This window comes from Hemitrygon akajei, chromosome 10 (genome assembly GCF_048418815.1).
Source record: "Hemitrygon akajei chromosome 10, sHemAka1.3, whole genome shotgun sequence".
NCBI classification, from domain to species: domain Eukaryota; kingdom Metazoa; phylum Chordata; class Chondrichthyes; order Myliobatiformes; family Dasyatidae; genus Hemitrygon; species Hemitrygon akajei.
This window is the reverse complement of record NC_133133.1, coordinates 35,940,493-35,959,712: the sequence shown is the minus strand read 5'-3', so window position 1 is coordinate 35,959,712 and position 19,220 is coordinate 35,940,493. Positions and strand designations below refer to the sequence as shown.

Sequence of the window (19,220 nt, the reverse complement as noted above, 5' to 3'; positions counted from 1 at the left end):
ACACCCTGTCCATATACCTATCCAATTTTGCTTTAAATGACAATACCGAACCTGCCTCTACCACTTCTACTGGAAGCTTGTTCCACACAGCTACCACTCTCTGAGTAAAGAAATTCCTCCTCGTGTTACCCTTAAACTTTTGCCCCCTAACTCTCAACTCATGTCCTCTTGTTTGAATCTCCCCTACTCTCAATGGAAAAAGCCTATCCACGTCAACTCTATCTATCTCCCTCATAATTTTAAATACCTCTATCAAGTCCCCCTTCAACCTTCTACGCTCCAAAGAATAAAGACCTAACTTGTTCAACCTTTCCCTGTAACTTAGGTGCTGAAACCCGGGTAACATTCTAGTAAATCTTCTCTGTACTCTCCCTATTTTGTTGGCATCTTTCCTATAATTCAGTGACCAGAACTGTACACAATACTCCAAATTCGGCCTTACCAATGCCTTGTACAATTTTAACATTACATCCCAACTCCTATACTCAATGCACTGATTTATAAAGACCAGCATACCAAAAGCTTTCTTCACCACCCTATCCATATGAGATTCCACCTTCAGGGAACTATGCACAATTATTCCTAGATCACTTTGTTCTACTGCTTAGTAAGACCACGTTCCAGTGTGTCGCTATGGATAGAGGGTATTTATGCTGAAGTCATACTCTGGGTCGCAGGTCACGTTGTTGTACCATTCGTTTCACAACCGGTATCTGAAGCATTTACCCTTGACCCCATTCAGGACACTGGAGATCTGGTGATTATCCGTATGACAGTTATTTGTCAGTGAAGTTTGAGTTTTTGGAGCCTGATGATACGTTGATGCCGGTTTGTCCTGACCCTGTTGAGAAGGGCGGCATTTCATTTCTGGTGGGGACCAACACCCCTCTTGTTAGGAGGCTCATGGGGGCCTGCAAGGAGAAGGCTGGTGAGAGCTTTCTGGGAACATTGTCCTTGCACGCGATGTTTCGAGCTACTTTTGAGGAAGTGAGTTGCATTAGGCCAGATACCGAATTTAGAAGAGAGACTGTGTGGTTCATCCAGTTGAAGCCAATGGTGGTACGGCCTGTGGAAGTAGTGGAGAGTGATGGGGACCCCAAATTTCCTGGGGAGCTTGAGGGTGAGGCCCTATTAGTGAAAGCTCTGGAAGACCACAAGGGGGGAGTTGGGATTTTCTGCTGGGGTACTGGTGAGGCCTGAATTGCAGAAGCCCTTGGTGGTACAAGAAAAAACAGGATGGCAGTGATTGTCAGGAACACTACAAAGAGGGAGGTCACCCTCAAGCAGGGGATGCCCTGACACATTTGTTCCTGGTGATGGTAAAGTCTAGTGTCCCTGTGAGTCAAGCCGGGGAGAAACAATTGGAAAAAGGGGAAAAGTTGACTGCTGAGTCATTCAACTTCAAGGACTCCCCGGTTCCTGTGGGTTGGAAGAGGAGGTCGGTAGAGATGATGTTGAAGCTGGAAGGTGTATTTTTCACTGATGAGTTTGATGTGAGTTGTTCCAAGAGCACGTGTCACACTATCCAGGTGACTGAGAATACCCTGTTCAGAGAAAGGCCGCGGTGACTGGCCCCTGCAGAGGTGGAGGACGTTTGGCAACATTTGTGTAAGTTGAAGGAAGCTGGGATCATAACCGAGTCCCAAAGCCTCTATGCATCCCCAAAAGTAGTGGCCCGAAAGAAGAATGGGAAGATATGGATGTGTGTGGACTATAGGACCCTGAACAGGCCCTGACCAGTATACTATCCCGAGGATTGAAGATATCCTGGCCTGCCTAAGTGGTGTGAAGTGATTCAGTGTGCTAGACTTGAGGAGTGGATATTACCAGATCCCCATGAGTGAGGTCAATAAAGAGAAAATGGCATTTTATGTCCCCTGGGGTTTCAGTTTGAAAGCATACCCCAGGGCATCTTGGGAGCTCCAGCAACCTTCCAGCGGGTCATGGAGAAAATGGTGGGGGATATGAACTTGCTTGAGGTATTAGTATATCTGGATGAACTCATAGTATTTGGATTCACCCTGAAAGAACATGAAGTGAGGCTACTGAAGGTGCTGGGCTGCCTGAAAGTTGAAGGGTTAAAACTTTCCCTGGAGAAGTGCCAGTTCTTCAAAATTTCTGTTAGCTATGATGAGCACAAAGTCTGATGGGAAGGAGTAGCTACAGATCCAGCTCAGATAGAGGCGGTGACCACTTGGCCAAGACCCCAGACTGTGAGCGCTCTGCGCTCGTTCCTCAGATTCTGTGGTTACTATCGGAGGTCCGTGAGAGGCTACGTGAAAGTGAGTCACTGTTTAATCAGCATCTGTGCAGTTACCGTCCCTTGGAGAAGAAAGGGAGGGGGAAGAAAGGACGGGAAGGTGGAGAGTATCTTCGCCTGTCGGAGCCCTTTGGACTGAGGTGGGATGCAAAACGTGAGGAGGCCTTTCAGTCGCTGAAGGAGCTGCTGACCCAGGCGCCGATGCTGGCTTTGTCAGACCCCCGATTACCCTATATACCACACACAGATGCCAGCCAAGAGGGTTTAGGGGGTGTCCTGTATCAGGATCAGGGCAGTGGGTTGAGACCTGTTGTGTTTGTCAGCCAGAGTCTGTCACCCTCTGAGGAAAAACTATCCCATGCACAAGTTGGAATTTCTGGTGTTGAAATGGGCTGTGGTGGATAAGCTGAGTGACTACCTCTACTGGACCAAGTTTGAGGTGGGGGTGGACAACCCCTGCTAACTTATATCCTGACCTCAGCGTAACTGAATGCCACAGGCCATCGGTGTTTGGCAGCGTTGTCTGCCTATGATTTCAGCCTGAAGTACAGGCTGGGAAGCAGGAACACTGATGTTGATGCTTTGTCCCGACGCCGCATGAGGGACTGGTCAGGGATGAGGAGTGGGAGAGCGTTCCTACCCCAGGGGTGAAGGTCATGTGTCAGATTGCTATCACCGTGAAGGCAATGGGAAAGGAGGGGCAGGATCGAGCAGTGGATCAATTGTGAGCATGTGATGATGCCATTCCCCAAGTTTACTGTAACCTGATTGCTCTGAAGACAAATCAGCTGCCAAAATTGAGTTCTGGGGAGGTGGCAGCTGCTCAGCAAGAAGATCTAGTCATTGGTACCATTTGGGCAGCGGTCGAAAAGGGAGACATGGCTCGGGCGGAGAAGATGAAACATGCATCGGTGCCGTTATTACTGTGAGAATTACCTCGGTTGGAGTTGAGAAACCAGATCTTATACCGGGTCACATCACCCCCAGACCGACCTCGGTGTTGCCATCTGGTTCTGCCCGAGAAATATTGGAGGATTGCGCTGAAACCACTTCATGATGATTCTGGACAACTAGCAGTGGAAAAGACCTATGGATTGCTTAGAGACCAGTTTCACTAGCCCCAGATGAAATCAGAGGTTGAAGAATACTGCAAATCATGCATTCAATGCACACGGTGGAAGATACTGCCCACACGGGTAGCACCCTTGTCCCACTTGCAGAATGCGGGGCCTCTGGACCTGTTGTGTATGGACTTCTTTCCCATCTCTCCACCCCTAAACCTAATGGATACTGATTCGGAGGATGACAACCTGGATGGGTGGTATATGCTGCCTTTTGCTAACTCCCCATTGAGGAAAAGATTTCCAGCCCTTCTCCCACTGAGTCAGGTGAAGTGGGGGGTGGGGCTATCTGTGGGCAGCCTGGGTTGCAGTGGGACTCTGCAGGGGAGGAAGTGGGGTTAGGCCACGGGACAGAGGGGTCTGAATTGCAGGTGGGCATGAGTGATAGGTCGGGAAGGGGGGGCTCGCCAGGTAGACTGGAAGTAACCCCAGTAGTGTCTGAACCTGAAGAGTTAGGTGAGGGTGTGCAGAGGTCTCAGAGAATTAGGAGACCATCGGATAGACTGGCCTAAATAGCACCAGGGGAGCAGAGTGTGACCCCTACTGTTTTGGGGAGCTATGTCACTGACTTTTGCAGCTGAATTGGGCTTTGTGTTTTTCAGGAAGGACTGATGAATTACCTCAATGTCATGAGGACATGACTAAATTTGGTGGGGGGAGAGTGTAACACACTGTAAGGTTTCACTGCTAATGTAATGGATTCTCTGTAATGTTTCACTGTTGAGGGAATGGTTTTCTGTAGCAGCAATATTTGGACGATGACTAGAGAGAACAGGACGTGCTAGCCAATGAATGGCATGTTGCTCTTCCTTGTGTGTCTTTTGCCGGGGAGAGATGAGGAGGTAAGAAGCGAATGGAGAGAGTTGGTAGACCTCGGACGGAATGGACTTGGAGCGAGTGTCCGAAAGTCAGCAATGATCAGAGGGGGTCGATAGTGGAGGAACGGTCTTATCAGTGAGATCCAACATTGTGCATTAGACTGTTTCATGAGAATGGGCCCTTTTTTCTGTTTTCTTTACTAACCATATAGTCAAATTAAGAATTATAAAACTCAATTGTTTAATCACATATTGTGTACTGTTTGTTATTTTGGGGTACTGATTTGTAACAGGGGACACATCGTGCAGCATCCACCCAAATAAGATTTCTTAAGTTTGTCCAGGCCGGGGGTGGGGGTGTTGCTATCATCCCCTATATTAAGCTGCTAGCAGAAGCGAGAGTTGCACACGTATAAACGGATACAGTTGGATTTTATTGCCTGCTACTCTCAATGTCTTTATGAACAGAAGGAATTTTGTACAGGCACATAATTGGGTTTATTAATGATAGGAAAGTTATTTCAGTCCATTCTTTAATTTTCCACTTTAGCCAGATATTTACCCTCAGTACATAAATGATCATGTCTTCTTGATGGAAAATATTGCTGTTCTTGTTTAACACAGATTAACCATTGCTCATAAGTTCTAACACAATATATATTGATTTATTGTACAGCTTTGTAAATAAACACCACACAGCTTGCTGAGTTTGCCTTTGCAAACCTGTAACATGCCATAAAAATGTGAAGCCAAATCATGCCTCAAGTTTACAACTCGTGTAATTGATATAATACTTAATGTAATTCTTTCCCATCTGTTCATTTCTCTTTGTTTACACAGGGTTTAACACCCACGTACACAAATGTTCCATGAGACTTGATCACAAAGTAGGAACACTACGGTCTTCATGATAACCACGTTTCAGCTTTCATAGCAACACTTTACACAGTGTTTCCATTTTATTGAAAAATCCACTTGCATACAGCAAGGTGCCACATGACTTTTTGAAAAACGTTATAAAACCTGCTTACTTCATCAACTGCATGTTACAAAAGGGAACAAAGTAGACTTAGAATGAGACCTTCCAAAAGTACGGTGATGCAACAATAGCAACAAGCAGTCTGAAACATGCTTGTGCAAGCTGAAGATCAGATGAAAATAAATGTATTTGTGTTTCTTTCTGTTACAATGAATAGCTTGCTGTGCTTTGGATAGGGAAGTACAGAATTCTCACAAATTTGCTTCATATGTCAGTTTTTACATATTTACTGTAAGTTCTGAAATAGAGACCAGTTATTTGTTTTATTTCCCTGGAGGTGATAAAAGGATCTTGGCTCAAAACTTTGACTGTACATTTTTCCATAGATGCTGCCTGGCCTGTTTAGTTCCTTTAGCATTTTGTGTGTGTTTTAAAAGAAAAGAAAATTGGTTAGATCAATTCCTTAGGCTTGTTCCAATATCATCCTTTGGGTTTTGATATTTGCATAAATGAGTATGCAGCTTTTTGCAAATAAAACAGTGTGAGGCATGTTATGTTCAAGAAAAAACTGTAACAACTCATTTATTGTAATCCAAACACTGAACACAAAGGATGGTAAAGGGACTTCACGTAATTACTGTAGTTCATCATATTAGTTCTGCCTCCTAAAGGGAGCCCCAACTCAACTGCGGTGGTTGAGAATCATGTACGTTTCCACCAATTACATTACCCTACAAGTAGACAGATCATCAGTATTGTTTTGCATCAGTATTTACTCATTTACTCAGGAAACTGGCATAGCGTATATGGAAGGAAGGGAAACAAGCAGTAGTGTCATGGAACATGTAGAGATTAAAGAGGAGGAGATACTTGCTGCCTTACAGTGAATAAAAGTAGATAAATTCCCCAGGCCTGACATAATATTTCCTCAGACCTTGAGAGAGACTAGTGTAGAAATTGCAGGTGCCCTGCAGAAATATTTAAAATATCCTTAGCCACGGGTGCGGTGCCGGAGGATTGGAGGGTAGCTTATGTTGTTCCGTTGTTTAAAAAAGGCTCCAAAAGTAAACCAGGTAATTACAGGCCGGTGAGCCTGACATCAGTAGTAGGTAAATTAGTGGAAGGTGTTCTGAGAGATCGGATATACAGGTATTTGGACAGCCAAGGGCTGATTAAGGATAGTCAGGATGGCTTTGTGTATGGTGGATCGTGTTTAACAAATCTTGTAGAGTTTTTTGAGGAGGTTACCAAGAAAGTAGATGAAGGAAAGGCTGTGGATGTTGTCTACATGGACTTTAGTAAGGCCTTTGACAACGTCCTACATGGGAAGTTAGTTCAGAAGGTTCAGACACTAGGTATCCATGGAGAGGTTGTAAACTAAATTTGAAATTGGCTGCATGGGAGAAGATGGGAAGAAGAGAATGTGGATTAGATTAAATTTCAAAAGCTGAAGAGAGTAAATAATTACAAATGTTGATAATATCTCAGAGGATGAAGAATATGCTCCAGAAATAATATAAATTGATAAGGTATGGTTAAATCAGCAATGTTTAGATTAGCATAAACCAGAGGTTTCCAACCTGGGGTCCACAGACCCCTTCTTTAATGGTATTGGTCCATGGCATAAAAGAAGTTGGAAACCTCTGGCTAAAACTGAGCTGATAAATGGGGGAATGATAGATTCAATACCATTACTGTTCTGGACTTGGGCAAAATTCCACATGAAGCAAATCTACTTCTGCAAACGTTACATGAGCAAGAAAAAATCAGCAGATGCTGGAAATCCAAGCAACACGAGCTTTAGTCGAAGTGCTCTACTGAAAACAAAAAACCTTCTGTTGAGAATAATACCTGTTGAGAAAAATAAATGACAATTATTCAAGAACAATTCAAACATCAGGCTGCCATATTATATTATGACTGTACTACAGAATTATTGATTGAAAATGAGTAACATACTCCACATCAAATGGAGTATCAGGTTTAATATCACCGGTATATATTGTGAAATTTGTTGACTGTTGACTTTGTGGCAGCAGCACAATGTAATACATAATAATTGAGAAAAGAACTATATTGCACTAAGTATATGCACATGAAATAGTCAAATTAGTAGTACAAAATATAATTTTTTTTAAAAAGTAGTGAGGTAGTGTTCATGGGTTCAATGACCATTCAGAAATCGGATGGCATAGGGGAAGAAGCTGATCCTGAATCACTGAGAGTGTGTCTTCATGCTTCTATACCTCCCTTTATATTTTTATCAAAATTACAAAGAGGAATAGATCCCTGCAGAACATCACTGGTCACTCATCTCCATGCAGAATACAAACCGTCTACAGCTACCTTTTGCCTTCTGTGGGCAAGCCAATTCTGGATTCACAAAGCAAGGTCTCCTTGGATGCCATGCCTCCTTACTTTCTGAAGGAGCCTTGCATGGGGAATCTTATCAGATGCCTTACTGAAATTCATATACACTACATCCACTTCTCTGCTTTCATCTATGTGTTTTGTTACTTCTTCAGAAAATTCAATCAGGCTTGTAAGGCACAACCTGCCCTTGGCAAAGCCATGCTGACTATCCCAAATCAGATTATGTCTCTCCAAATGCTCATAAATCGTGTATCTCAGGATCTTCTCCAACAACTTGCCCACCACTGAAGTCAGACTCATTGGTCTATAATCTCCTGCATTATCTCTCCTCCCTTTCTTGAACAATGAGCAACTTTTGCAGCCCTCCAATCCTCTGGTATTTCTCCTGTCCCTATTGATGAGGCAAAGATCATTGCAAGAAGCTCAACAATCTCCCTCCTCACTTCCTACAGTAGCCTGGGGTATAACTCATTTTGTCCCAGTGACTTATCTAACTTAATGCTTTTCAAAAGCTCCAGCACATCCTCTTTCTTAATGTCAATTTGCTTAAGTGTTTCACTCCACCGTAAGTCAACCCCACAACTGCCAAAAGTCTTTTCCACTGGTGAATATTGATGCAAATTATTCACCAAGGGAAAAGACCTTGGCAACTGTGGGAAGCAGAGAAGAAGGCATGTCCAGGATGATGAGGGTCCTTAGTGATGGACCTTGAAGATAGCCTGGATACTATGAAGATTTGTGCCTTCAATGGAGCTGACTAATTTTATAACTCTTACTTCAATCTTGCGCAGTAACACAGAACCCCCTACCAGATAATTAAAATGTTCTCCACAGTACATTTGTAGATAGTTTCAAGTGTTCTTTGAGACATATCAAATCTCCTCAAAATCCTAATTAAATATAGCTGTTGTTGAGACTTCTTTGTTGGGTCCAGGTTAGATCCTCAGAGACAGTGACACCAAGGAATTTGAAATTGCTCACTTTCTTCTTCTGCTCCCTCTGAGGCCTGGTGTCTTTTCACTCAACTTACCCTTCCTGAAGACCACAATCAGTTCTTTGGTCTTGCTGACATTGAGTGCGATGTTGTTGCTACGACTTCACTCAACCAGCTGATGTTTCTTATTCTTGTATGCCCTCTTGTCACTGTCTGAAAGTTTACCAACAATGATTGTATCATTAGCAAATTTGGGGATGCTATTTGAGCTGCTCCTAGCTACACAGTTATGAATGTAGAGACAGTAGAGCAGTGTGCTAAACACACACATCCCTGAGGTGCACCATTGTTGATAGTCAGAAAGGTGAAAATGTGGTTTCCAATCCTTACAGATTATGGTCTATCAGTTTGGAAATGCCACATTGTGTTTGTGGTATTTTGGTCTATGTTCTGTGCTCATAGCATCTGCCTGATATTTGTTCATTCTATATCCTGTGAAATTGTGCCACACTAAGTAAGACAGTTTTGAATCTTGTTATTTCCTCATCCAGAGGATTTTCAGAAGTCAAGAATAAGGCATAAACTTGATTGTGGCAGGTGTTTATTCTGTGTAATCAGACCTAGAATTACACTGTTGCCACAACATTGTGGACCAAAAGGCCTGTGGGGTGCTGTACAGTTTGATATTCCATGAAGCAAAGAAAAAGAGCAAGAACAAAAAAGTTGGAGGCACGTTATACTAAGACTGACTCAAACTAGAAAGGTGTCAAGACATCCATGATGACAAATAATCTAAGTAATAAATAATCTATTCAAGTCGTCATTGCAGAACTAAAAATCTTCTAGCTACAGCGCAATTACTGGGAAATTAGCTGATGAGGTTAAACTATGAGGAAAAAAATTACAGACTAAACCAACACGTGATGCAGTCAATATGATCTAATTTTTCTGAAACAAAATACCCAAATAACTTTCTGTGACAGACTTTTAAAGAGAATGCAGTTTTTAATTTCAACCAGCTATTTATCAATCTTTATATAGAGCAAGACTTTCTGAAAGCTTTTTTCGTTAGCCTTCTGTAACTTCAAACCTATGCCCTTTAGTCCTGTTGATTTGATATATTTGAGGTCAATATTTTAAAACTGCTTCCTTTGTCTTGTCAAGTGTCTTTTATGTACCTTCTTTGAAGTCCTTTTATTGGATATTTATGAAACTGATACACTGTAATCCAGGTTTCTTCTCAGATGATTTCTCCTCTAGCGAGCAGAAATTCAGGTTGTAAGGATATAAAGTCTTTACCGTGTTTCTTTAGAAGAACGCAAAAATCTTTTTTTTTTTACTGCTTCCCCACACATTATATCAGTTGTATGCTTTTAATATTTCAATTGTTTTGATTTATCTTCTTTGCTCTTTATTTGTTGGGACCAGATATCTAAGTTAATTGACCAGTCTGTCAATTAACTTAGATATCATTGGCTCATTGTGTTATAAAGGTTATTTCACAGAAGGGGTCAGTTTTTGTATTTTTAAGCATTTTATTTAACCCCAATTGTAAGGAATACAATGGTAATATAGCATTTAGCACAACACTATCACAGCTTAGGGCATTCAGAGTTTGGAGTTCGATTCTGCCGCCATCTGTAACGAATTTGTACATTCTTCCCATGGATTTCCTCAACGCAGTCCAACATCATACCAGTTAGTAGGTTAGTTGGTCATTTGAAAATTGTCCTATTATTAGGCGGGTGTTAAATAGGTGGCTTTGTAGGCAGTGTGGTTCATTGTGCTGGAAAGGCCTGTTTTCAGCTGTATCTCTAAATAAATACAACCATACTGTGCATCAGGTTCATCTTCATTCACTCAGCATCTTTCATTAAATGTTTTAAGAACTATAATATATTATGCATAGTAGGCTGGTTCAAAACAATTTGATCAATTAAGGAATGACAAAAATTGAATTTGATTATTTTGGTTCTCATCATTTTAATTTAAAAAAAAATCTGCATGTAAATGTGAATCAGCTATCCTTACAGGCTTTGCATTTCAGTTCATAACTATTCAAAGTGGTTAGAAACAAATTCATCACGACATCACTGAATCATTCACCAATCACTTTAAGTGTGCTTTTCCGTCCTTGACCTCTTCAGTAATGGGAGCAGTTTCTCTCCAATTACCCCTTCAAACATATCAGGAGTCATAGACCTTTGCTCCATGAAGAACAACCCTGATGTAAAAGCAGATAGTTTAATCAAGGAGCATCTGCAATAATAATAGAGGGAATATTCAGAGTGTTGAGATGAGTGGAAGGCAAGGACACGATGTGCAACGGAACTCATGCTGTTATTTCTTGAAACCTAGCTTACAATTCAGCCCAGACTCTGAACTGCTAGCCACAAATTCATCAGATTTGAAGTTAAACATTTTCTTTTTATTTTCTGATAAGGAAAGATGGCACTGAGTCTACTAAGTGTTTTGGCAGGTAGTAGACTATTCTGGCCAGTTCTATTCCCATTAACTGCCCATTGATGCTTCAGCCACCTAATTACACTAGGAACAATTTTTAAAGTGACCAATTTTAAGAAATTTTTACAATTTACTCAATTATATGGCACCCATTTCATGAAAATGAAATGCAGAGGAAAAACTTTCAATTGTTTTGAACTTTCATTATTTCTGGATATAACAAAGCAGTTCACAGCCAATAAAATCTTTTATTAAAGTGATCACAATTGTCATAAAGGAAATAGCAACTGACATGATTCTAGACACAAAAAATTATTTAGTGCTAATAATGGCTTTCATTCTATGACCAAAGGTAGGAAATACACCTGATGGCATGTGAGAGAAGATTGGGATTGGTTGACTATGGCTCCAGATGGCTATGGGTCATATGGTATGTTCCATGGACCAGTGCCGCAGGAACTCAAGCCAGGGCCTGATAAAACCTGGCTGGGTCACCTGGGTGAGAATATCTGATATTGAAAGACCCAAAACACCCAATGACCCCAAAATTACATCACTGACAAAGTGATCCCAGTGCATTTTAGGATGTATCTCAACATCACATATATGAAATAGAATATAAAAAATTTTTTGTGTGCCATTCATATAGGTTATTCCATACGTAAACCAATCTGTATACAAGACCAAAGCTTCATAAAGGATTTGGTCTTTGAAGATAAATAAGCAGCCATAAGGCAAATGGCGAGCATGAAATCTTCTAAGATACTTACCTAGAAAATGTCTACTAACTTAAAAGTGAAGCAGAACTTTGGATCTTAAGAATCAGAATGCTGGTGGCTAATGCTTGAGATGTAGAGGTCAGAACCTTGTAATATTATGGTGTGATGAGGTTGGAGACAGAGGGAGTTTAAAGACTACAACATGAAATTGTGTATAATTGCATATTAAAAGTAATTTGAGTATCAATGTAAATAATCTAATGGCAAATGACAACCACTTAATCTAAAATAAGTTAATCCAGAAAAGATATTTTTATAAACTGGTGAAATAACTATGGACCAGATCCATATATAACTGAGAGGTCATCCTGATTAATGGCTATTGAAATTTACTATGTTTAGATATCTTTTCAACTTCACATGTTCCTGTGCTCTGCTTGTTAGATTATTCACTGAACTGAATGATGCTCTTGAGCTGTGCTGTAAAGGACATTTTCAGTCATGTGCATTCTAAACTAATGTGAAAAGTATCTTCCACATACCTAGATGTTCTGTCAATTGTCTCTTAAACATATCCTTACCTTTTTCATTTCAGCAATTACAATGTGCATTTACATCGTCCTTTAACAAAGAAAAGTATTAAAATGGTTGACATTTCTGAAACTGATACTCCTGAACACACATTTTTTTCCTGAATATTTTGCCATTAATGGCCTAAAGATTAGGCAGACAGGTTTTCAATACATATAATGTAGCATTATTTTTGAAATTTATCTTAAAGTGGATACTTTGTAATGGTATTTGATCTCATGCTCATTTGGTGGAAGTGCTTTAAACCATGTCTGTAATTTTTAATCATATGTTCCTTGTACAGAATTGCATATAAATTGATTTTCTCAAATTGTGAATAAGTAGCTTTGCAGTTTTATTAAGAGTGGGTGGACATAATTTTTGTTAACCTGTATACTGTAACAGTCTTTAGGAGAGAAGGGGAAAAATTGCAAGGGTAAAACCACAAAAGGAAGCTGCTTCATGAATCTTATCCTTCTATTGGTGGCAAAAGTGGATGGTGATTCAATATCATCTCTTCTACGCACCCCAGGATTTACTGAAGTGATAATATCAGGTTTCAGTTTTAGACAGTGTCTCCTTGAAGTTTTTTAAAAAAAAGGTTTGAGGTGATCTTGATCTTGAAGTCTAAAGGACATTTTAAATGGCCTGGAACTCAATTAACTTGGTGAATTCTTTTAGATCTAAATGAATATTGTGATGTATATATACTTCCCATTAAGGCTTTCAGTTATATATTGTTATTATACTTTCTTTGTTGTAAAACTACTGGACCAAGACTTTGTCTCAGTAAATTTTAAGCCAAGATATTGAGCAGGCTTTATAATATGCAGCACATTCTGATGTGTAAGGTACTTGTCCAATTAATTTCTATAGAGGAAAGCTGAATGGTACATCTATAGAAATGCACAAGAAGTATCAGAAAAAGAGAAAAGGCTCCTTAACTTTGTAAATGTTCTTCATTTGACCTACTTGGATAATTATCTTGATCTTGGCATAGGGTTTGGAAAACAAATATGATAACATCTCTGCCTTATGGGTCCACTAAACAGACAAAAAATGCTTTGGCCAGTGTAATGCAAGAAAATATCGTCTGTTGATATGGATAAGTGACGCATTAAAACAGTAGGCAGATTTTGCATTTGTTTAAATTGGACCAAAAAGAAATAATTTTTCTAGGCTCTGATTTCGGAAATTATTGTACAGTATATTTCAATGAGCTGTTAGCAGAATAATTACAATGGTGAGTTAATGTAGGAGATGAAGACAAGTCACTTTAATTGCTATTCATGCAAATTCAAATGACAAACTTTCCAGTAGGTTGAACGCCGATGAACAGTATGCTGCAATAGAGGTAAGGGGAGGTTTAGGGAATCTAATGAACCAGCCACAAAGAACTGTATTAAAGCATAGGTTTGGACAAATGTTGCAGTGATAAAGAATTATTCATTTAAGGTAGAGATTAATTTGTGAAAAAGACATCTTTAAAACCAGGAGTGACATGTCTTCTAATGGAAATGTGTATTGATCAAAAAATTTTGATTCCATGTGCTAGGAGAACTAATACCAACCAGGTGCCTCATATTGATTTATCAGCTCAAATCTCAGAGTTATAGTTGATTTCGGATACCAAAGTTGCATTGTGCAATGAACTTTCCTCATTTACCCTAATTAAATTGAGGCCTTCTGTAATATTGAAGGAGAAAAGACTGCAACAGCACACCAAACTTGTAATACACATTTCCTAAAACTCCAGCTGTGGTCTCACCAATGCCCTATTTTTACTGAAACATGGCCTCCCTACTTTTGATCTAATTCCCCTAACAATAAACAGTTGCGATGGTATTGTGTTTGCTGACTGTTAAGTTCTAAACTCAAATGAAGAGGTTAAACCTTATTGGTTATAAATAGCCATGAGTGCTTTCACTAAAGGGAGATTATACTGTTACCACCCAATATCCATATTCTAGTTTAGTTTCTTGTTTATTCTCCACAGTGAGTTTAGCAGCTTATACCCACTATTCGAGCAGTGGGTCTCCACTCCCTACCAAGGAGAAAATAATTCCAGCTAACAAATTAATTTAAAACACCATTTATTTATTCCCAGTTTTTTTTTAAAAATCCAAACAACATTCTTAAAACACATTTAAAATTCAAAGAGGATTTCTACCTTAAACATTTTTAAAATCTCACAGAGGATTTCTATATTATCTTGAATAATTTAATCATTATTGAATCTTGAAACATTATAATTGCAAACCATTTTGAAAACATAAGCCATAAAACACAAATATTATGGATTTCTTAAGCATAAAGCACAAGCATTTTGTAAACTTCAAGGATTAAGAATTTAAAAATACAGGTACAATTTCCATAAACTTAGAAAGACAGGTTGCAGCCGAACAAGTTGTCTGTTGCAGAAACCAAAGTTGGAGGAATGGATTCTAGTTCAGCCCTTGTTTTTTTCATGACTTCCTGATGTACCTTACTTCATCCATAATAAGCCTGAACTCTCTCTACATTTATAACCTTTATTTCCAGTTTGGGTGACCTCATCTGCATATGATATTTCCTCAGATATCATTTTAACACAAATAGATTAAAAGCATTTTTGGAAGCATAGACCTTAGTTTAATGTTCACAGTTCATAATTAATGCTGTAAGGGTAACTTTCTTGAAACCTTAAAACTCTCTCAACTGTAAGCATACCAGTTATTGATATGCTAAATGATATTATCCATCTGTTCTGCAAGCTTCCTTGAACTAAGCAATTTCAGAATCAAATTGTCTGATTTCAAACAACCCAAATTAAACAGCCCATTGTCTTACACTGTCCTCTCCAGCAGTGATAAAACAGATGTAGTGTTCTAACATCTCTTCTCACAGGCAGAGCGTCCGCAAAATACAGCGATTGTTTGCAAAGCTGTGTTTTTAACTTCAAGCTGATTATTGCTTCCCATTTACATTTTAAGAACAGAAGATTGACTTCCTTTTGTGACCAAAAGTTAAACAAAGCAACATAAATGTAAGATCAGTAACAAATGCAAGAAACTTCTCAGTGGAAGATGTTGTTTAGAAAGAAAGCTTAGCAAAAAATATACCAAATGGAATATCTATCAGTCTGTAATATTATGCTAGCTTTCCAAATTACATTGGCCTTTTGTGACTCATACTTCAGGGCAGCAGATCTCTCTGCATCTCAGATTTCAGCAAACTTGCCTTTATTTTGCAATGCGCTTCCCTTTTTTAAAATTTCTTCATGCTTCTGTTTAATTCCTTTTTGGTTTTCTTTTATTCTTCTTGATGTTTTTAGAAGTGAATGTGTGCTTAATTAAAATGGATGAAATGTTGAGTGGTTTTAACAGAATGGGTGTGGAGGTAATGTTTCCCTTTGTGGGAGAATCTAGAAATAGGGTTCATTGTTTGCAAATGTGGGTTTGTTTTATGCAAAACAGAAATGGGTGATCTTTTCCTCTGAAGGTTGTCCACCTTTGAAACTCTTTTACTCTCCTCTGCACCAGGCAGTGGAAGCAGAGTTACCGTTTTTTTGCGATCTTAAAGAGAAAAGATTCTTGATAAGAAAGGAAGTGATAAATCACGATGACTAGACTGTAATGCAGACCTGAAGTTGCAATCTGATCAGCCATTATCTTATTAAGTAACAGAGTAGGCCTGAGGGGTCAAGTTACCTACTTCTGTTCCTAACACTGGCACGTTTGTAACTTTGCTCATTTTCAGATCTTCAGGGAGTCTCTGCCAATTAAATTATGATCCCATTTTTATTATTAGGCCTCCTTTTGAAAGGAACTTCAATGATAAAAATCTCATATTTAAATACACCAAGTGATTAATTTCTTCTCCTTGATCTGATTCACACTGCACATTTCAATGTACAATAATAAATTTAAGTTCAAGTTCAAATGTATTGTCATTCAACCATAAACATGCATACAGCTAAACAAACTTGGGTCCGTTGGGGACACATGTATAGTCACCCACACAAGCCCCTGAGTAATGTGGCCTGAATATTGACAGGTTAACATCAAGTATGAGGTGCAAGTTCATGTTAGTCAGTATAATGTTGCTGGCATTATTATAATAAAGCAAGAAGTAGTATAATTATGTGAACCAGCAGAATTAAAAGATGACAAGTGATCAGTGCAGGATGAGAGTCTGTCTGTCTGCGAGTTGGGGAATGGTGGGGGGGTGTTGTGGTGGTGAGGTAGAGGGAGTGGTGGTAGGGCATTAAGACAGGGTGTACATGTGTGCTGGGTGGCAGCAGGACGATAAACAGTCAAGCAGCCTGAGGCAAAGGATCTGTTACCCAGCCATCACTTTCTGTTAGTCTGCGCTCTGCCTTCACACACCAACTTGTACGCTTTTCTGCAGCAGGCAGCAACACGGTTCAAACCAAGGCCAACTCGTCCACTAACTTGCAACTTGCTGATGGGGTTGACCTGCAGTACTTGAAGTACTTAATGTCCAGCAATGTTTTGCGATTAAAAAAAAACAAAAATACCATTGGTTGACCCTGGAGAGGCTGCTGCATCCAATCTTACTGGAAGTCCTTGTTCTTGTGTTCTTGTATGTATTATTAAGTAGAGTTATACAATTCTGAATAATTTTCTTCCTCATTACAGTAGCGAAAGATAAAGTTTGTCTTGTCTTTTTTGGTGTTTTCATCTTCATATGTATGTATATAAAAATACATTTATAAATCAAAACTTATGTGTATCAAATAAGTTTTGGGACATGTTATCACATCTTAAGAGCAATGAAGTTCAGGAGCCTGAAGTTCCACACCACCAGGTTTAGGAACAGCTATTACCCTACAACAATCAGGCTCCTGAACTAGCATGGATAATTCATTCACCATAACTCTGAACTGATCCACAACCTGCAGATTCACTTTCAAGGACTCCACAATTTGTATCTGCAGTATTTTTGTAGATTATTATTTGTACAATTTGTGTTGTTCTGCTCATTGATTGCTCGTCAGCCTTTGTCTGTTTATGTACAGGTCTTTCTTATAAATTATATACAGACCTGAAAATGTCTGCAAGAAAGTGAATCCGTGTGTGTGTGTGTGTGTGTGTGTGTGTGTGTGTGTGTGTGTGTGTGTGTGTGTGTGTGTGTGTGTGTGTGTGTGTGTGTGTGTGTGTGTGTGTGTGTGTCTATGACATGTACATTTGTATTTTGGACTTTGATTTCTGTGATTCCAGAAATCAAAATTCACTGCATAATTTCATGAATCCACATTAAATGTTTTTTGATACTTTGATGGTTTCAGTAGCTGCCCAAGCTGAGTATCAACTAATCTCCATTTGTATTCAAATTCAATAGAAAATTAAACTCTGGGTATGTGAATATCTAGAATTCAAAAGATTAAGTGATATTCCATTTTACTAGTTTGAACAAATCTAAAATTGTTCTATTTCTTTAATCCAGTAAGTAAGCACAGATTAAAACTTCTTGTTACTGAGTCCTGAGAGTGAGGAAGTCCAAAATTTGGTCTCTGGCAATCTTTGCAGAGTTGCATCATCTGGCCCCAGTGCTTCAATGAAGCATACAACCAGGATTATAGTTTTGTGAGCCTTCCATTGCCTGGGCTATAAAGTTACTTTAATGGTGGAGGAAAATATTTGAACTGAGAACATTTTAGAAACAAAACTGACAAGATGAGACGTGTTAAGAACATAGTAATTTTGGGTTAATAAATCATCTTTCTGTGCTCGTCATTCTCTTCTACAATTTAAAGTGGTTCATAGAGCTTACATCTCTAAACAGAAGTTGTCCAGTTTTTATCCGAATGTTTCTCCACTTTGTAATAAATGCAACTCTGCTGATGCCTCTTTAATTCATATGATTTGGTTTTGCCCTAAAATTGAAAAGTTTTGGCGGGAAGTATTCCATACCTTCTCACAACTTTTTAGGGTCCAATTTGACCTAAATCCCCTTACTGCCTTGTTTGGTATTATTGCAAATGAAGATATAACTTTAAATACTCCTAACCTACAGGTTTTAGTTTTTACCTCTCTTTTAGCAAGGAGAGCAATCTTGCTTAAATGGATGGAGTCTACCCCTCCTACACATCTTCAATGGCTATGTGATATTATGTCTTATTTAAATTTAGAAAAGATCCTCTGCTCAGTCTTAAATTAGAAACAATCTTTTTATAATATCTGGGGACCTTTCCTAAATTACTTTTCCAATTTATAAAGTTTAACAGTGCACAGATTTTTATGTATATTTTTATCTTCTCTTCTTAAGCGAATATGTTTGTTTTTCTAATTATCCATTATCATCCATCAGCTTTTTTCTTTGGTAGTTGGTAGGGGGTTGAATTTTTTATATAAAAAATTATTTTATGATGTATGACCTAACTTTAAATTTTTGATTACAGTGTGGTATACCTTTATGAGGTTATGCTATAACAGTTTGATCAATTTTATCACAATATATGAATGTACACAAGTTATGTTGAGATGTATCTATGTGTTGCACTCTGTAAATCTTTTTTTTTCTTCTGAATAAAAATATTGTAAAAGGAAAGAACATAGTAATTTGAGATGAACTTTTATTATTAAGAGATTCAAGTAAAGAATTGCATTTTAATGGTAACCTCATGACCTCAGGAAATGAAGGTAAGTTTTAATAGCTACTGAAATACTTTGTCTTTTGATGTGAGAATCCAAGCTCCCAAAGTGCACACAGCTAATTTCCACCAATATCAATGTATCTTCCATCAAATCCATTATACGACTTTTGTCTGAGAAGTATGAATTGACATAGTGAAATAAAACCTCCAACATCATTGTATTAAAGTGGTCATGATTTTTGTGTCCAGTTCTTTGGAATCCAATCAACAAAACTGCTTTTTGCTGTATCATGGCCTATTTTCTTAAAACAAATTATTGTGCCTTCAAAGTGGATTGCTCTCCAAAAGTCAAATTCTAATCACTACTGACTACGCTGCTGGTAAA

The 19,220-nt window shown here is 38.9% G+C and overlaps 1 protein-coding gene across 5 annotated transcripts in view; it reads left to right on the top strand.

Annotated features, from left to right (window-relative positions):
- Positions 1 to 19,220, top strand: part of tenm1 (teneurin transmembrane protein 1) — a 2,244,326-nt gene that overhangs the window by 786,731 nt on the left and 1,438,375 nt on the right. The window lies entirely within an intron of this gene.